This window comes from Ambystoma mexicanum, chromosome 4q (assembly GCF_040938575.1).
Source record: "Ambystoma mexicanum isolate Mex_15411 chromosome 4q, UKY_AmexF1_1, whole genome shotgun sequence".
NCBI classification, from domain to species: Eukaryota; Metazoa; Chordata; class Amphibia; order Caudata; family Ambystomatidae; genus Ambystoma; species Ambystoma mexicanum.
This window is the reverse complement of record NC_090928.1, coordinates 1,140,252,980-1,140,270,125: the sequence shown is the minus strand read 5'-3', so window position 1 is coordinate 1,140,270,125 and position 17,146 is coordinate 1,140,252,980. Positions and strand designations below refer to the sequence as shown.

Here is a 17,146-nt window from a genome sequence, read left to right as displayed (position 1 = left end):
GTCGCTGAACTTGCAGGCCTGGCTCCTGCAGCGTTAGAGTTTGGAGGATACGACATACCGGCCGACTGCAGAGAGGTTCTTGCAAAGGCCAGGGCATCCTCAACTCTTAAATGCTACGGATACAAATGGAAGAGGTTCTCTGTCTGGTGCCACGCACAGAAGATTGACCATCTGCGGATTACGGCTCCCCAAGTACTGCCGTACCTACTGACGCTGGCCAATGCTGGACTGGCGCATGCGTCCATCAAGATTCATCTTGCTGCAATCTCCCGATACACCAGAACCACGGGGCGGACGTCCTTGTGGTCTCATCGTCTGGTGAAAGAGTTCATGAAGGGACTGTTCAGATCGTTCCCGCCAGTGAAGGCTCCGGCCCCGGCGTGGGAGCTCAACGTGGTGCTGACCAAGCTCATGGGACCTCAGTTCGAGCCTCTGCACTCGGCCCCGTTGAAGTTCTTGTCGTGGAAAACAGCGTTTCTTGTGGCCATCACCTCCGCACGACGGGTGGGAGAGATCCAGGCCCTTTCCTGCAAGGCCCCGTACTTGACTTTTCACGACACGAGGGTAGTGCTCAGGACGCACCCCTCCTTCATGCCCAAGGTGCCGTCGGACTTCCACCTCAACGAACCCTTGGTATTGCCTGTTTTCTTCCCGTCGCCTTCGTCGCCGACCGAGAGGACTTTGCACTCGCTGGATGTGGCTAGAGCGCTGAAGTTCTACGTGGACCGCACAAAGGGTTTTCGCAAGACGTCACAACTCTTTGTGAACTTTGGACCTGTCAATCAGGGGAAGGCTCTCTCGAAGGCTTCCATTTCGAGATGGCTCTCCGGCTGTATCATGTACTGTCATCGGTTGGCAAACCGACCCCTGCCTGGCCGTCTGAGAGCCCATTCCACCAGAGCGATCGCAGCTACCACGGCGTTCCTATCTGGTGTGCCCTTGTTGGACATCTGCAGGGCTGCTACGTGGAGGTCGACGCACACCTTCACGAAATTCTACTGCGTCGATCGGGATTCCAGGGAGGAGTCCAGGGTCGGCCAAGCAGTGCTGCGCAATCTGTCCGCTTAAGGTGAGCCTCGTGAGGAGGTAAGATTTGCTTAATGTTGAGTTTGATGTGATGCTTAATGTTGAGCCTTTGCCACCTCCCATGGTTGTGCATGTGTGTACTGCTATGTATTCTTTATTCATGAGCATGTGAATCCATGCCAGACCCCATGCTGGAGAAGGAACAAGTTACTTACCTGTAACTGTTGTTCTCCAGCATGGGTCTGGCATGGATTCACATGCGAACCCTCCCGCCTACCCCTCTGGGGCTCTTCACTTGGTCATACTGCCACTTCACGTGCTACCAAATCTGAAGATGGCTGCCAGAGGCGGGGCTTAGTTAGAGGGCAGTCATTGGCTGTGGTCAGGTTGACGCAGAGATCAGTGATTGGTTGCTACTACGAAAGACAGATCAGAAACGAAACTGATACTGGTTTTTTTCTTTACCGAGGATTCCCAGCCTGACGACGGGGAATATTCATGAGCATGTGAATCCATGCCAGACCCATGCTGGAGAACAACAGTTACAGGTAAGTAACTTGTTCCTTGCTGATGCAGATGGTTGCACAGTGCCTCAGTGCTCCCAGCTCCACAGGATCTCAGTCCAGAATGCCAAATCTGTAACGGGCGTCATCTTGGGTCTCATTCCCAAGATTCAAGGGAGAGCCAGACTCTGTGTTCTCCTTCTGAGGGATAATTACATTTTAAGGCCGGGGACTCCAGTCATTCTCCCATCCTCTCATCTTTAGAAGTTATTGTTTCCTAAGGACAGTGCAAAGACCCCAAAAGTAAAGCCTGTGCTGACCCAACGAGGCATGCGCCTGTAAGTAAATGCTGTCTACGGATTGACTGAAATAAAGGAGTTACTCACCAGGACGGCTACTGTTTCTTTAATACTGGCGACAAGGGTCTTAAATACATCCCAAACTTTCCTTCACACTTGAGTTGTGTTTTACTAGTCCCCTTGCGGATTATTATCTCTGGAATCTCTTGTCACGGGGTTCATTCAATCTGTGGGGATGTTTCACAGGGGGAGCTATGACGTGTGGATATAGAGATGATGCAGGGCTGTTGGCAGAGGGATGGGACCAGTATTCATGTCCTTCGGCCCCAGCGCTGGTCTCTGTGGTGAAGAGAGTAGGATGGCCCTAAACCATCTCAAATTCTATGAACAGAGGTAATTGAGTTCCCACCAGATGCAGCTATTAGGCAGGTATTACCAGCATCTACCATAGGCATCAACCTCAGCTGCAAAAGGGGCTCTGGATTAAAAATTAAATGGATGCCCATTGTTGGCGCACATATGGTATACCATGATGCAGGCTGCAGAGCAGATCGGTTTCTAGGTAATATAGTTCCAATGTGCGACCCCAGAATGCCCCCAACATTACAAACCCATTGCTATGTCATTGTGCTAAAAGCTAAAGCTGGTTTTATTTTCTTCTATTTAAAGTACTTAATACAGCAACATTTACAACTGTATGGCAACCTATAATTCACTTTCATTATGATATATACATTGTCATTGCCTGAATAAAGCAAACTCTACTAAATGTTGCTGCTGCAAAAGTATTTATTGGTGCCATGTGTCATGAATCCAATGGAGTCATCACAGATTCCCCGGCTTTGACCTCCTCCCATGTGGCCAGGGGATGGCACCTGCTACCTGATCCTGACCATGGGGGCGGTTATATGAGGGAGGATCACATGGGAGGAGACAACTACCGGGAAGATGCTATGACTTCATTGGATGAGTCACAGTATTTCCCCCTTTCCCATGAGGAAGACCCTCTAATAGCGGAGTTCTTAATGGCCTGTTGTCATTCTGGTCAGGACCCAAACACACACAACTCACACCTTTTTGTTTCTGATGTGTCTATATGTGATATCCATGAGAAAAACCATCTGAGAGTTAAAAATCCAAAGACAATCATGGACTACAACTCCCATAACCATCCAGGTACTGAGACAAGGAGAAGGACAAGGGAGTTTGTGCAAAGTGACAGTAGCTCGAAGTAAAACAACAAGTTATTTTTTCAAGTCTTCAGTGCGCGGGGCATTTAAAGATGGCAACCGCAGTATTGGAGCGAGCGGTGATGGAGGAGATGTTGCCACCCATGCTGAGGCTCACGAACGCGAGGCACACAGAGGGCACTGGCAAAACGGAAAAGACCACTAGGACAGGAGGAGAAATGCTTCGTGTGAGCAGGAAGGGCTGTGGAGACACCGGGAGCCGTGCTGGAGCTCCTGGAGGCTGGGCTGCTCTACGCAACAGCATTCTCCAACCTAAGCGTAGAAGGAAAGCTGGCATGTGACCGCAGAGCCACGCAGGACACTGTAAGAAATTCTGCACATTCCAAACTGGTCAAGGCACAGTACAAATTCAGCACCCAATGTTTGAATGAAGACAAGGCAAAGAATAAAAGCAAATCCCAATCAAGTATTGATGCACGAGATGCCAATGTGGGGAGAAGTTTGAGTAAATGTTAAATTAGACAGATATACCAAGCACCTCACGGTACATGCTGTCATGGTATAACTGACGCCGAAGAAGTACTGGCAGGCGAGTACACCAGGCAGCTGAAATTGTATCAAGATTCCTGGCAGGGGAATATACCACAGAATCTGAGAAACCCTAAAGAAGAGTCCTGGCAGACAAGTACACCAGGCAGCTGAAATTGTATAAAGATTCCTGGCCATTGTATACAGAGTGTACCAGGTGATCTGCAAAGTTATAAGAGATTCTACAGAAATACTATTACAGAACTCTCTGCTTGAACAAGAACTTTGAGTCGAGTGAAGACAAAACAGGAACTGTTAGCTAAAGAGACATCTTGTTCAAGAATCCAGGGGAAAGGGATCACCCTCTGGATCCAATGGTCTTTACCTTGGAGAACATTCTCGTTGGAGTTATTCTTATACTTTTTTGTTTTGAACACATTTGCCAACATCAAGTTAAACTTGCACCCTTCAGTTATTTTTGAGGCTCAGGATAGGCCATTTCGAATGGATTGTGTCCTCCAACGTATTCCACATCTTTGACATGTAATGTCCACAGCTGTGCACTTCGGAAACATTTTCGGCAGATGGCGTCCTGCGTCGATGACGTTGTGTCGATGTCCCTCGAAGGCCTCCGTTGAGGGCGACATCACTGGATGTTATAGATAGGATACACGGCGCCCGTAGCCTCAGTTCCGTTTTTTCCGCAAACGTGTTTGCTTTGAGAACTCGGCGCACCTCGTGTACTTCATTGTAAAGATGTCTTCTTTTTCGACCCCTCCGACTCTGCGGTCTGGCTTCAAGATTTGCCGGGACGGCAAGTCTAAAATGTCGATCACCGAACCGTATTGCATTTGTTTGTGGTGCTTGGGCGAGAGTCACGACACCGACGACTGTTCCAAATGCCAGTCGCTGACTGCCAAGGCCTTACAGGAGCGTAAGTGGAAGCTTCAGGTAGGTAGGGGTTCTAAACCCAGTAAGTCCCGAAAATCTAAGACGTCCAAGGGGGTGTCCAACGACAACTCGAGAGGCGATTCTCCACGTTGGGAAGAGGCCCGGGGATTCCGGTCCCGGAGTGGTTCCCGGCATTCGTCTTCCTCGTCCCGGCATTCTCGGAAGCGTCGTCACCCGTCGCTTTCCCCATCCTCCTCGGAGCATGGTGCCGCGAGGAAAATGGCATGCCCAACGAAGTCCTCGACTGCAGAGGAATGTGCTGCCTCTAGGAAACAGATGTTGGCAATTTTTCAATCGCAGGGCACAGTTCAGTCCGTGCCTTTTGATGAAGCCAGCAAGGAACAGTCTCATACCGTGGCTCGCACGCCTTCGGGCTCGGGTCCTCGACGCAAGTCTCATCGGCAACCTTTGAGGTCCCGTTCAGACAAGGCTCAGGATGGTCGCAGGAGATGTGCTTCCAGGTCTCGGTCCTCGTCCCCATCGAGACCGCAGAAACCTGCTAAGGGCTCGAGGTCGGTGTGGACACCGTCGGCGCTGTGTCTGTCAGATACCGACGTTGAAGCTTTGCCTTCGTACCAGCCGTCGGCACTGACGTCGTCGCCAAAGCCATCAGCGCGCTCGACGCCAAAGGCGTTGACGCTCTTGCCGTCGAAGCCTTCGGCGCCTTCAGGGCTTTTTGCCCGGAATTTCCCACTGGAGATCCTGATACTGTGGATCCTCCGAGGAAGGCTACGTCTAAGTCTGTGAGGCCTGTGGTGGACTCCAGACCCTCTTCTGTCCCGAGGCAGGGCTTTTACCTCCCTCTGGATGACATATATGAGATGAGGAGGAGGAAAGGTCTGATTTTGAGATGGACCCTGTTGAGCCTGATGTGGCGCCTGTCTTTTTACGGGGAACAGTCCCTTGGAGGAGTTGAGTCAAACTCTTCACAATGCCAGTGGTTTGGACATTTCTCCGGAAGTTGAATTTGGCAGGCCTGAGCCTCGGGCTCATGCTGAGTCGTCATACAGGAGGCTCATAGCTAGGGTCACGGTGTATCTGGGCTGGTCCAGTCCTCCTGAAGATTTTGTACAAGATGATCTAACAGACATTTTAGATCAAGGTCCGTCCTCTGACCCGGTGTTACTTTTCATCTCACTTTACAGTATAGGGTGGCGGCTGCTTGGCAGTCACCGGAATCTCTTCCGGCTGTTAACAAATCGTTGACAATGAAGTACTGCCCTTCCGTTAGCAACCCCAGCTACTTAGCCACTCACCCCACTCCCGAGAGGTTGGTGGTTCAGGCAGCTACGGCCAACTCGAGGCAGGCACCATACCCTATCATCCCTCCTGATAGGGACGACAAACTCTTCGATGGTTGGGCTCGCAAGGTATTTTCTGAGGGGAGTATGGCATTGAAATCGGCCAACTCCACTTGTGCAATAGCAAGGTTTTCACATACTCTGTGGAACTGTTTCTCTAGCGGCTGAGCATGTTACCGAAGGGGAAGTAAGGGAGGGTTCCTTGCTCTCGTGCAGGATGACAAGGATGCCATGTGTGAATCCCTTCAGTCGGGTTTGGACATGGCCGACAGTGTTAGCCGGTCCATGGCTGCGAGCACCGTTATACACAGGTTTGCGTGGTCACAGAAGTCTGGTTTTGCTCCGGATGTGCAAGCCCGTCTTTTGAACATACCCTTTGATGGCGCCCATTTGTTTGGCAGCAAAGCTAACGAGAGCCTTGAGAGGTTTCAGACCTCAAAAGCTGCGGCAAAATCTTTGAGCGCTGCAGTGCGTCAACCTCCGTTTTTTTTGTCCTAGGGGCCAGCAGTGGAGGTCAGTTTTTTTTCGTTGCTACTCCTCCTTTGGTAGAACGAGAGGAGCCGCCAGTCAAAAGGGGTCAAAGTAAAAGTACCCATGGTGTTTGGGAAATAGAGGTGCCAAAACCGCTCAGGCAGCTGCCTCTTTGCCTTCAGGCGCTGCTGCAGCCGCTCCTAAACAAGCATGAGGCCATGTCCCATTGTTCGCTGGTTGGGGGCACACTGTCTCAGCATCTCGAAGAATGGCGAGCCATTTCTTCAGATGCGTGGGTTTTGGACACGATAGCCCACAGCTACTGCCTTCCCTTTCTAAAGCGGCCTCATGACAATCCACCGGGGAATCTCTTTGAAGCTTCCAGATCCGCTCCTTGTGCAGGAAATCCTAACCCTGCTGGAGAAAGGTGCTATAGAACTGGTGCCTGTGGCGAAGAGGAACAAGGGTTGGTATTCACCATATTTTTTGATTCCAAAGAAAGACGGGGGATTGAGACCCATCCTGGATTTGCATTGGTTGACAAACTTCTCAGGAAGGACAAGTTCAAGATGGTCACTCTTTCTCAAGTCCTCCAGGCCCTTCAACTTCAGGATTGGTTGGTGTCTCTGGACCTAAAGGACGCTTACTTTCATGTGCCGATTCATCCCAAGCACAGAAAGTAATTGGTTTGCACTTTCAGTTTCAGGTCTTGCCATTCGGATTGACCTCCGCCCGAGGGTCTTCACCAAGCTGATGGTAGTGGTGGCAGCGTATCTCAGGCGAGGGGGGGGATTCACGTCTACCCCTACCTGGATGACTGGCTGATCGATGCGCGTTCTCCCAAACAAGCATTGGATCACCTCGGTGTCACCTGCCACTCCCTCCACAAGCTGGTCTTCTCCATCAATTTCAAGAAGTCGCATCTGACACCTTCCCAGCAGCTCCAGTACATCAGAGCTGTGCTGGACACATCCTTGGGGGAAGTGCTTGCCTCCTAAGGTCAGGGGTCATCACATTGTGCAGATGGTGGACAAGTTTCAACATGCCTAGTCTCCCGGCTTTCGAATTCTTAAGGTTGCTCGGCCTCCTGCATTTTTCTGGTGCCAGAGGCCAGACTGCGGATGATATCTCTGCAATGGGTTCTCAAGATGCAGTGGTCGCAGTTTGCAGGCAAGATGTTGGATCCCGTTCAGATTCCACTCTCGGTCTCACATGATCTGCTGTGGTGGGCCAACGAGGGGAACCTGATGAAGGGGGAGCCGTTTCGGCAACCATGGGCGGAGGTGACTGTAATGATGGATGCTTTCCTCGCAGGATGGGGCTCATGCCGAGGACTTGACCGCCAGCGGTCGTTGGTCTCCGTCGGAGTCCAAACTCCACATCAACCTGTTAGAGCTGAGGGCCATCAAGCTGGCCCTGAAGGCTTTTCTGCTGTCTGTACAGGGGAAGAGTGTCCTGATAATGACGGACTACAGAGTGGCCATGTATTACCTCAACAAAAAAGGGGGCTAGGATCACTCCCGTTGCGCAGAGAGGCAATGCAGCTCTGGTTCTGGGCAATCCAGCAGGGGATTTCACTCTCGGCAGTTCATCTGGCCAGAGAGGAAAATGCAGCGGCAGACACTCTGAGCAGGCAGAGCACGGTCTCTCATGAGTGGGAGTTGGCTCAGGAAGTCCTTCTGGAGATCTTCACCCTTGGGGAACCCCACAAGTGGATCTCTTCACCACCAGTGCCAACAGGAAGTGCGAGAGATTTTGCTCGAGGTAATTTCCTCCGAGAGGGGCCTTAGGAGACTCGTTCGTAGTGGATTGGTAATTCACACTTCTATACGCGTTTCCTCCAGTCCCTGTCATTCCTCAAGTGCTAAGGAGGTTGCAGAGGTTCAGATCCCACATGATCATCATTGCTCCGGATTGGGCCAGAAGAACGTGGTACCCGGACCTTCTAGAAATGTCCATCTGCCCTCCATGCCGTCTTCCCTACCATGAGGATCTGCTCTCGCACGAGGGGGGGGGGTCAGGTTCTCCATCCAAAGGTCAGGACTCTCAACCTTCAAAGGTTGAGGTGTAAGGATTGGGACCTCCTGGATGACATGATGGAGGTCTTGATTTCGGTCAGGCAGCCAGCAACTACATCCCTGTACCGTTGCCGTAAGTTATGCGACTGGTGCAGAGGACAAAATGTTGATCCTTTTCAGTGTTCCATTCCGATGGTTTTGTCTTTTTTGCTTTCTTTGGCCCACAGGGGCCTTCAAGTGGGTACCATTAAAGGTTACCTGGCGATGCTGTCTATCTTCAAGCTCTCGTCAGAAGAATGTTCTTACTTTAAGATTCCTTTGATTTCTCAATTCCTTAAAGGACTCACTAATGTATTCCTGCTGTCTCCTTTCCAGGTGCCAGAATGGGATCTGAATTTGGTTTTGAAATTTCTCATGGGTGCTCCGTTTGAACCTTTGCACTCTTGTCCTTTGAGGTTATTGTCTTTCAAGACCGTGTTCTTGGTTGCGGTGACTTCCGCTCGCAGAGTGAGTGAACTGCAGACACTTTCATCTAAGCTGCCCTTTAATGTGTTCCACAAGGTTCGGGTTGTACTGACGGTACGTCCTTCCTTTCTGCCTAAGGTAGTGTCAGAATTTTATTTGAGCCAGAAAGTGGTTCTTCCTTCGTTCTATCCTCCTCCTCATCCTGGTAAGGCAGAGGAGCGACTCCATAGGTTAGACCCTAGGTGAGCTCTGAGCTTTTATATTTCTAGGATGTCCAGGGTCAGAGTGGACGATCAACTTTTTGTGGGGTATGGGTGGATTATCCTCACCATTACTGAATGTTACCGTTTGACGGGCAAGGACCCTCCTGAAGGGTTGCAAGCTCATTCCACTAGGTGCGTGGCTACTTCCACGGCCCTGCAGCGGGCAGTTCCTATAAGGAATATTTAAGATGCAGCCACATGGGCTTCTATCCACACCTTTGTTAAACATTACTCCCTGGATACCATCCATGGTCATGATATGGCCTTTGGTAAGGCGGTTCTTTATTCTGCCATCTGATTGGGTACTTTAAAATCTTTTCCCTCCTCCATTTTCTGGTACTGCTTTGGGAGTCTGTCAAAGATGTGGAATACGTTGGAGGACACAATCCATTTCGAAGAATAAGTAACTTACCAACTGGTAACGTTCTTTCGACTGGATGTTCCTCCAACGTATTCCACATCGCCCTCCCAGCCTGCCCCTCTGGAGAATTTCCTATGCGATTTCAGCTTACGTTGCGCAAGGCTATGTGCAGTCCAGCAAGCATTGGTGCCACATGTTATGGAGGAAAAAACATAAACTGAGGCTACGGGCGCCGTGCATCCTATTTATAACATCCGGTGATGTCGCCCTTGATGGATGCCTTCGAGGGACATCGACCCGACGTCATCGACGCAGGACGCCTTCTGCCGAAAAAGTTTCCGAAGTGCACAGCTGTGGACATTACATGTCAAATATGTGGAATACGTTGGAGAAACATCCAGTTGGTAAGTAACTTGTTCTTTGGACACAAGGCTGGCTTTTCAGTTACTGACATCCTGACACAGACAGATCCTTATTTTTTAGTTTTTAGGTTGGGACGTTCCTCTTTAGAATAGGACCAGAGAGGTGTTTTCCCAACCAATTTTTGTTTTAATAAAACTTCCTATCTTAAGACCATGATTAACTTTGTGTCCGGCTTTCATTTCAGACCTCTCACACGTGTAATCTCTTTTTTCGATCTTGTTGCATGCAATTAAACATATTAAAGGAGCCAATGGAGTCTCTTTATCCATTAAATATCATGAATAAGTTTAAATCAGCAATGAAAGCTGAAGGTCCTATTTCAGTCACCAACGGCAGATGGAATTGTTACCAGGATCTTCAGAGCCACACACATATTTGGAAAGAGTCGATGTTTCTTTATGTGGTGCAACACAGATAAAAGTAATTCTTCACAGCCCGTAATTGTTGGCTTTGTCAGTGTCGTGCTATACTATAGTAAACTAGAAGTGAGTTTTTTTTAAAGTTGAGTATCTGTGAAATTAATCTCTTTTAAGGACTCCCAATTTGTTGTATAAGACACACTGGGCCTCATTACACGTAGTGCGGTAAGGGTTTACCGGTAAGGGCACCGGTACCGGTAAATCCTTACTGCCTTACTTCGAGGTCCCTTTGCGGGTTGGTACTTTAACGCCTGCTGTTTAGCAGGCGTTAAAAACCAACCCGCAAAGGGACCAGGGTGCTAATTACGGTACCGCAATTTTCAGCACCGTAATTAGCGCCTTCCCCATTCCCATAGAGCCCTATGGGGCAAAAATGGGAATGGGAAGGGCAATGGGGCAATGGGGGAAGGGGGAATTACCGCCCCACCAACCTTGGAATAGGGCGGTAATTTCCCTTTCCTCCAAGGCGGTGCCGGTATTTTACCGGCATGGACCAAGGTGCTAGCAGCACCTGGGTCCACCGCCTACCGTGTAATGAGACATACTGAGATTTAATGATTTCCCTGTCATCACACACTTGGTGAAGTTTGGGCATTTGCCCACATCCTGTCCAGCACTAGCTGGTACAAATATTTGTTGGGGTGCTTCCACGGACAAAACCCACTCCCAACTGCCTATTTCCCACTCACTGCTGTGCCTGTAGCCATCTAACACTAGTAGCCTTCCACTTGAAAATGTTTTGCTGAGAACAAGTAAACATGTAAATAACGTATATGACGGACCTCAGTGCCAGACCGTGACCCACCCTGTTTATTTCTTTGTGCTTGAAATGCAAAGCACAAAAAGACAAACGGCGGCAGAGCTCTTATGGTCCGAGTATGAAAGTTAGTGTAGGAGCCCGGGAAAGGCCAGGGACCACATTCTCAAAGTGTTGCCCTTGTGCCAAAAAGTGGAGTAAACGTATGTGGCACCAATGTTGCTGTTTAGATAATACAGAATAGAGCAAAACATGTTTTCACCAGGGCAAATTTGGAGCAGGTTGTTTTATTAGCTTCATTTGCGGCGAAAAATGAAGAGAAATGTAGTGATCACCTTTTTGATTTTCGTTATGCAACAAACCTTGTACGAAAAACAGTCTGATTCATTTTTGGGCTCATGCAAACGTTTGTTAGATAACATGGATTGTGATAGAACTGGTTTGCTCATTTTTTGTATTATCAAAGCATTTGTTCACTTTTTAGAACTTGTGCAAATGTTAGATAATCTGTCCCAGGAGCCAGTGATCCTGCATCTTTAAAGCAACGGCGACCTGGGGCAGCCCCATCCCTGACCCCGTGGGTCCACCCCAACAAACAGCCACGAGACCTACAGAATGAGCATTGTTATCATTGTTATAACAAGGCTTCCCACGGGAACCAGTGACATGAAGGCCAGAGGGTAGTGGGGGTGCAACTTTCCCCCGGATTCTCCAGGAAAGATGTCTGGCTTGATGGGGTCACTGCTGTTCAGGTCTAGGTTTGTGGAAGGTAGGGATGACTGGTGATAGTCGAGGTCTTGCGTCACATTCGCGGGATAAAGGAAACACTAGGCAATTATTAGGTCCTTTCCTACCCTGTCATACCCTGTCACCTTGAAGCACCCAACCTTTCCCCGGTAAACTTGGATAAGGGCAGCCTGGCATGATCTCATTTGGAGGGTCTCCCTATGTTGGGTGATCCGGTGGGAAACCCTACTGGGGGGGGCTGCAGCAGAATCAGGTGCTTAATCATATAGTCTGGAGGTACACATGGGACTGAAAATAGGCTGGAGGGAATCCTCAGGGCGCAGGAAGCAGGGAATCTGACAGTGGAATGCTAGAGGTGTGCAGGCCCCCCAAAGCAGAACCGCAAAATGTGGGAATAGAAGCAGCGGGACAGGAGAGGAAGTGACATTGACAAAACGGCATGCCATGGAAATGCTGTGGTGGAAGAGAACACCTGAAGGTCAGCCGGAGGTGCACCAGGCAGGGTTGATGCTTTCGCCAAGTGGAAGCAGATGAGGCCGGACACCCGGAGGCCCGGCTGAGGGAACTAGCAGGTGACGAAGGGCCAGATAGCAATAGGACCAGAAGGAAAAGGATCCTCAGGAGCCGACCCAACGACCCTCAGGAACTAAAACTGTTGCAGGCCACATGCTCTTGACCTTGAGGTTCTTTACATTGGGAGGCAGTGCCGCAAGGGAGTGAATTACCATACCAGTTTCTTTAACCCTGTCTCTGCTGTCTGCCAGCTGGCGCACTCATCCAGGCCCTTTTCTGTGCTAGCATAGCAAACACAACGATATTAATGTAAAGTAATAAGAAAAGGCAACAACACAGAATGCTCAATTGTGGCACTTTTAACGCTGCACGAATAAGATCAAGCCACTGGCTCAGATTACAGGTTTAGGAATGAGACCAGCTATCAAGGTTTCTTTTTCCCATTGGTTAACGGTGAGCCACGGTATCCTCACCATCTGCATATTGAGAAGTTTAATTCCGCTTACTTCGATGAGGCATCATGGAGTTGCAACAGGCAATGTTCCACGTCCAAAGCAAATTAAAATGCATCTTCAGTAAATGTAGGATGCGACCGTGCATCTTCCTGAAATGACGTAAAAGTTTATTCATGTCCCCTTAATTCAACACAGTACACGATCATAGTAACAGAATTGAACCCCTGCACCTGAGGATTGCTGGATGGGCTCGATAAGGGCCTTCGCAAAGATGCTGCCTGATGTTTAATGCATCTGGGTTTTTTTTATTTTTAGAAAGAGGACAGGAGGTTCTCTGTTTGCAGTCATGAAATACAACTTCTTCCCTGTGGCCAGCAGCCTCTGTTCACTGCTTGCTCTTCTATAGGATCCGAAGTGCCACTTCTTTGGATAATCGCATCCACGGTTGCCTCCTGTCATCAGGCACCGCCCATCCCGCAATGCATAGTGTTCGCTTCCGTTCAGCATAATTCTAAGACCAGGCTCTGCAGCCAAATGGGAGTCTGACAGATAACCTTATAAAGGAAGAACCAAAAAAACCCTAAGTAGTCAAACTTTGAAGTGATCCAGGGTCCACCAGAATATGCACCGGCAAGCTCTCATAACATTCACGTTTGCATGACTACACTACCCGCCTGAACATGGAGTCGCGCTGCCCCTGCAGGCCACTTCGTGATCTACAGATCAGAAATTACCAAAGGAATACATGGACATAACTGCGGAATGTCTTGCCAGAGTGGGGTGCAGAACCCCAGGGAACTTAGCCCTCTCCCTAGCTGCACTTTCTGTTTGCCCTCGCCCCACTCAGGGAGGGTCATCATATGTGGTCCCACTATTTAGAGCCACACTCTGCCAGGAATGAAGCAGGTACGCCCCGCCAGTCCCGTATCCCTGGGGGTTCCAGTTAGGGGCCAACGCATGGAGACAGTGATGTCATGTGATGAGAGTGAGGGAAGAGATTTCAGGTGAAAGGGTTGAGGTTGGCAACAGGTTTGATGACTTCGAGGTGTGACTGTAGGAGGATCCCTCACAGCGTGCACAGATGGAGAAAAGCACCCTGACCCGAGCTAGGTGCATGTGTTGCACGATGGTGTAGAGGCCAAGCAGTCTACTCTGCGCTGGAGCTGCACCGGTCCCAGACAGTCCCAGAAGCATCATATGGGGCTGAGATTTGAGCATTTTGCAATAGCAAGGGTTTGGAAACTAAAGACAATGCAACACGTAAGATGTTCTCCTTTGCCTTGAATTTGCAATCTTAGCCATTTCTTGTACTAATGAACCTGAGCTACTTGTTTATTGGGCCAGGGTGTGGAATTCTCCAGAACCTGGTGAATGTAGGGGTGCATTGTGTGATGCCCCAGCTGTTCCAGGGCCCTCTTGCTTACCATGGCTGAAATATGTTGGAAAACTGTTTAGAACATTGGGAATACTCCACATGTCGAACTATCTCAGCTGTGTTGATCCCCATGTTAAAAACAAATGGAAGAAAACCTACAGAAATTCGCCTCTAAGTGATTGGCTTTCAACTTGCAGGTTTGGCGACGACCCCTGCTTGGCCCTATAGGTGTGTGTGGGACATTCCGGGGCTGGACCCCACCACCTGCTATGTAATATGGGCTCTGGGGGTGGTATGAGCAGGCCCCCCTACAACTACCTGGGCCAGGGGACTACTACATTGGATGTACTCTGGCTCTTTAAATGATGCCTCCCTCCAGGAGGGAGTCAACGGCTGCAGCCCACGTATATGTGGATCCACAGGAATCATCTGGGTATGAGGGGAATGCGTAGATTATCAATTCAAGTCAGGCCTGGCCTTTTCACCACAGGCTCCACAGCCCTCCTGCGCAAAATGTGTGTGTGTTGCAGAGTTTCAACATGGCCCTCAAGGTACAGGTCCAGTAACAGACAGTGAGAACAATGCCACTCTACCCACTGTCTTCAAGTAGAGAGAAGGAGCAATCATTTGTCGGAATGGCTAGGAGGCCAGCTCACAGATAGCCAGAGGGACACATTTGAGACCTAGACACAGGCACAAGTGAGTGTTGGTTTGACAAGGAAGAACGTGATGTGGATTTGGGGAAAATGATTGGGCTCCTGACACACGGAACTATAGAAGGATCTGAGCTACAACAAGGGACCCCTGGATGACCTCATTTGTGGGAGATGCTGTGGACCTTATTGCAGCACAGCTTGGAGTTTCAAGAGCAGTGAGACACTACCAAAACCGTGCCCGCAGGAGGAGGCCCACCGGGGATGAGGATTTCAGTGAATCATGCGGAATTGTGTCTAAGAGACTGTGAGTGACATCGGGGAAAAGACGTGGAGAGACTTTTGCGTTAAAACCCTTTCAAGCAAGAAGACTTTGTTATACCATTCTGAACCCTATGTTTACGTTGCGCAACCTTATTCATAGTCTGGAGTCAATACTTTTTAAACCAGAACCATGAGTTGTGTCCTCTGTGGAGTACACTTGGCTTGGTGACAGGGTGGTGTGTCAGGAGGTTGGTGGGAAAGATATGAAGGATGGAATTGAAGATTTGTTTTTAGGACGAGGTTGGGGAATTTTAGAAGGAGATTGGTGAAGTCAAGGAGGAGGTAAGAAGGTTGCTAGAGGAGGTTGGCATGTTCAAGGAGGGGGTTGGGAAAAAGCAGCAGGAGGAGATTGGAGACCTAGTGGAATGGATAGCAAATTTGCTAGGGTTGGTGGTTGAAGAAAGGATACAGGAGAGTACATTGAGGGCTGTCGGAGGGGAGTGTTCAGGTGGTGGTGTGGAAGTAAGAGAGTCACAAAGAGGTTGTAGGAGAGGCCAAAACTTGAAATAAAACAAGAGATCCAATATAGGCAGGAAGAGGGTGTGGCTCAGAGAAGTGAAGAAGAGACAGAGCCTGTGGAGGACGAGGAGGCGGGGAGGGGGATAACCAGTCGTTGAGAAAGACAGGCAAACTTGAATAAAGAGGTAAAGAGCTTGTACAGGAACTGACGAGAGAAATAGAAGAGGAGTAGAAGATCAGGAGATGGAAGGAGCTTGAGAGACAGGACAAGGGGGTCAGAAGGCAGAACAAGGTAGAAAAAGAGACAATTAAAAGATATCCGAAGAAGGACGACTCTGAGTCAGTGGCGACACTAGGAGAGCTATCCAGTAGGGGAAGGCCTAACGAAAAGCCAGGTTCCTAGACAGCAACAGGAGATACGACAGGGCCTGACTGGCCCTAGGCAGACAGTAGAGGCAAGAGGCGGAACGAGGAGGGAGCTTATCGTAGAGAGGTGGTGGGCAGAATCATGGCAAGCTTGTGAACTCCAGTAGGGTGGAGAGGTTCCCCAGGTGGCTGCCAGCCCAGCCTGAGCTGGCGCTCTCTCCTTGAGAAACTGCACAGAAACAACTACCTGGAGTTCCCTAAATAGGGTTTGGGAACCCCTTTTAACCTGCACCAAAGAAAGACCACAGCAGCCAAAACCCTACCAGCATAGAGAGACTGGATTAGGAAGAGGCTACCAGTAGGGGTGCGCGGATGAACATTTCAGAGACTTTTTATTTCCCTTCCTCCACCCAGTTTGTTGTTTATGCCTCAACCTGTGCACCAATGCCAAATAAACCCTTGTTGCAGTTCCAGTTTAAATATGGTTGTCTGTTGATACCCAATGGCCGGAATTACATATGTTTATTGGTTTATTTATGCATTGTTGTTATGCTTTTAACTCAGTACCAGTTTTATGGATAAATATCAGAAATAAACAGTTTGTGTGCAATGCAGTGAGCCTACTCAGTGAGATTGAGAAATCCCCCTTGAGATGCGCCCTTGCATGATTTCATGTGTATGAATTCGATATCCTTGTAATGCAGTATTTTTCCACAGTGCTTACCATCATGATACCTTGGCATCTACCGGCCCTTCCCCCTCGCTTCCCCATAACCTGCCAGTCTTAATCAGCTGTTGCTATGTTTTCATAGATGAATGTCAATTTAGTGCCCAATGCACGTGTTTGTATTTCTGTGCATTGTTGCCTCTCTGATCTGTTAAAAGATATTGGGTGGCATTAGGAGTATGATGATGCAAAGAAACAATGGCAGTAATTCCGTTACCGCAACTCCACCGTTACATTATCATACAGCAGTATTCCGCGTGTTGGCGTTACGGTTGAGAATGCACCTCCGGCACTAAGCTGGAGGTAAACCGTCCAACTTGCTGCCAAGAATCATCGGAATTGCGGCAGCAGAATTACAGCTCATAATTCCCAAAATTCCACATGGGGTCCAATGGATTACAAAAATTGGGAATTAATACAACCGTGCCACATCTCGTAATCCGAGTGGTGGTAAGGGCAGTCCATTTTGGCAGCAAATCAGCAGATTTTCCGCCAAACTTGTAACGAGGCCCAATTTTGGATTGGTTGATCTTGTTTACAAAACCAAATAAA

At 49.2% G+C, this 17,146-nt stretch overlaps 1 protein-coding gene across 3 annotated transcripts in view; it reads left to right on the top strand.

Annotated features, from left to right (window-relative positions):
- The window catches only part of BABAM2 (BRISC and BRCA1 A complex member 2), a 1,270,030-nt gene that overhangs the window by 920,281 nt on the left and 332,603 nt on the right, over positions 1-17,146 (top strand). The gene's annotated exons all lie outside the window — the stretch shown is intronic.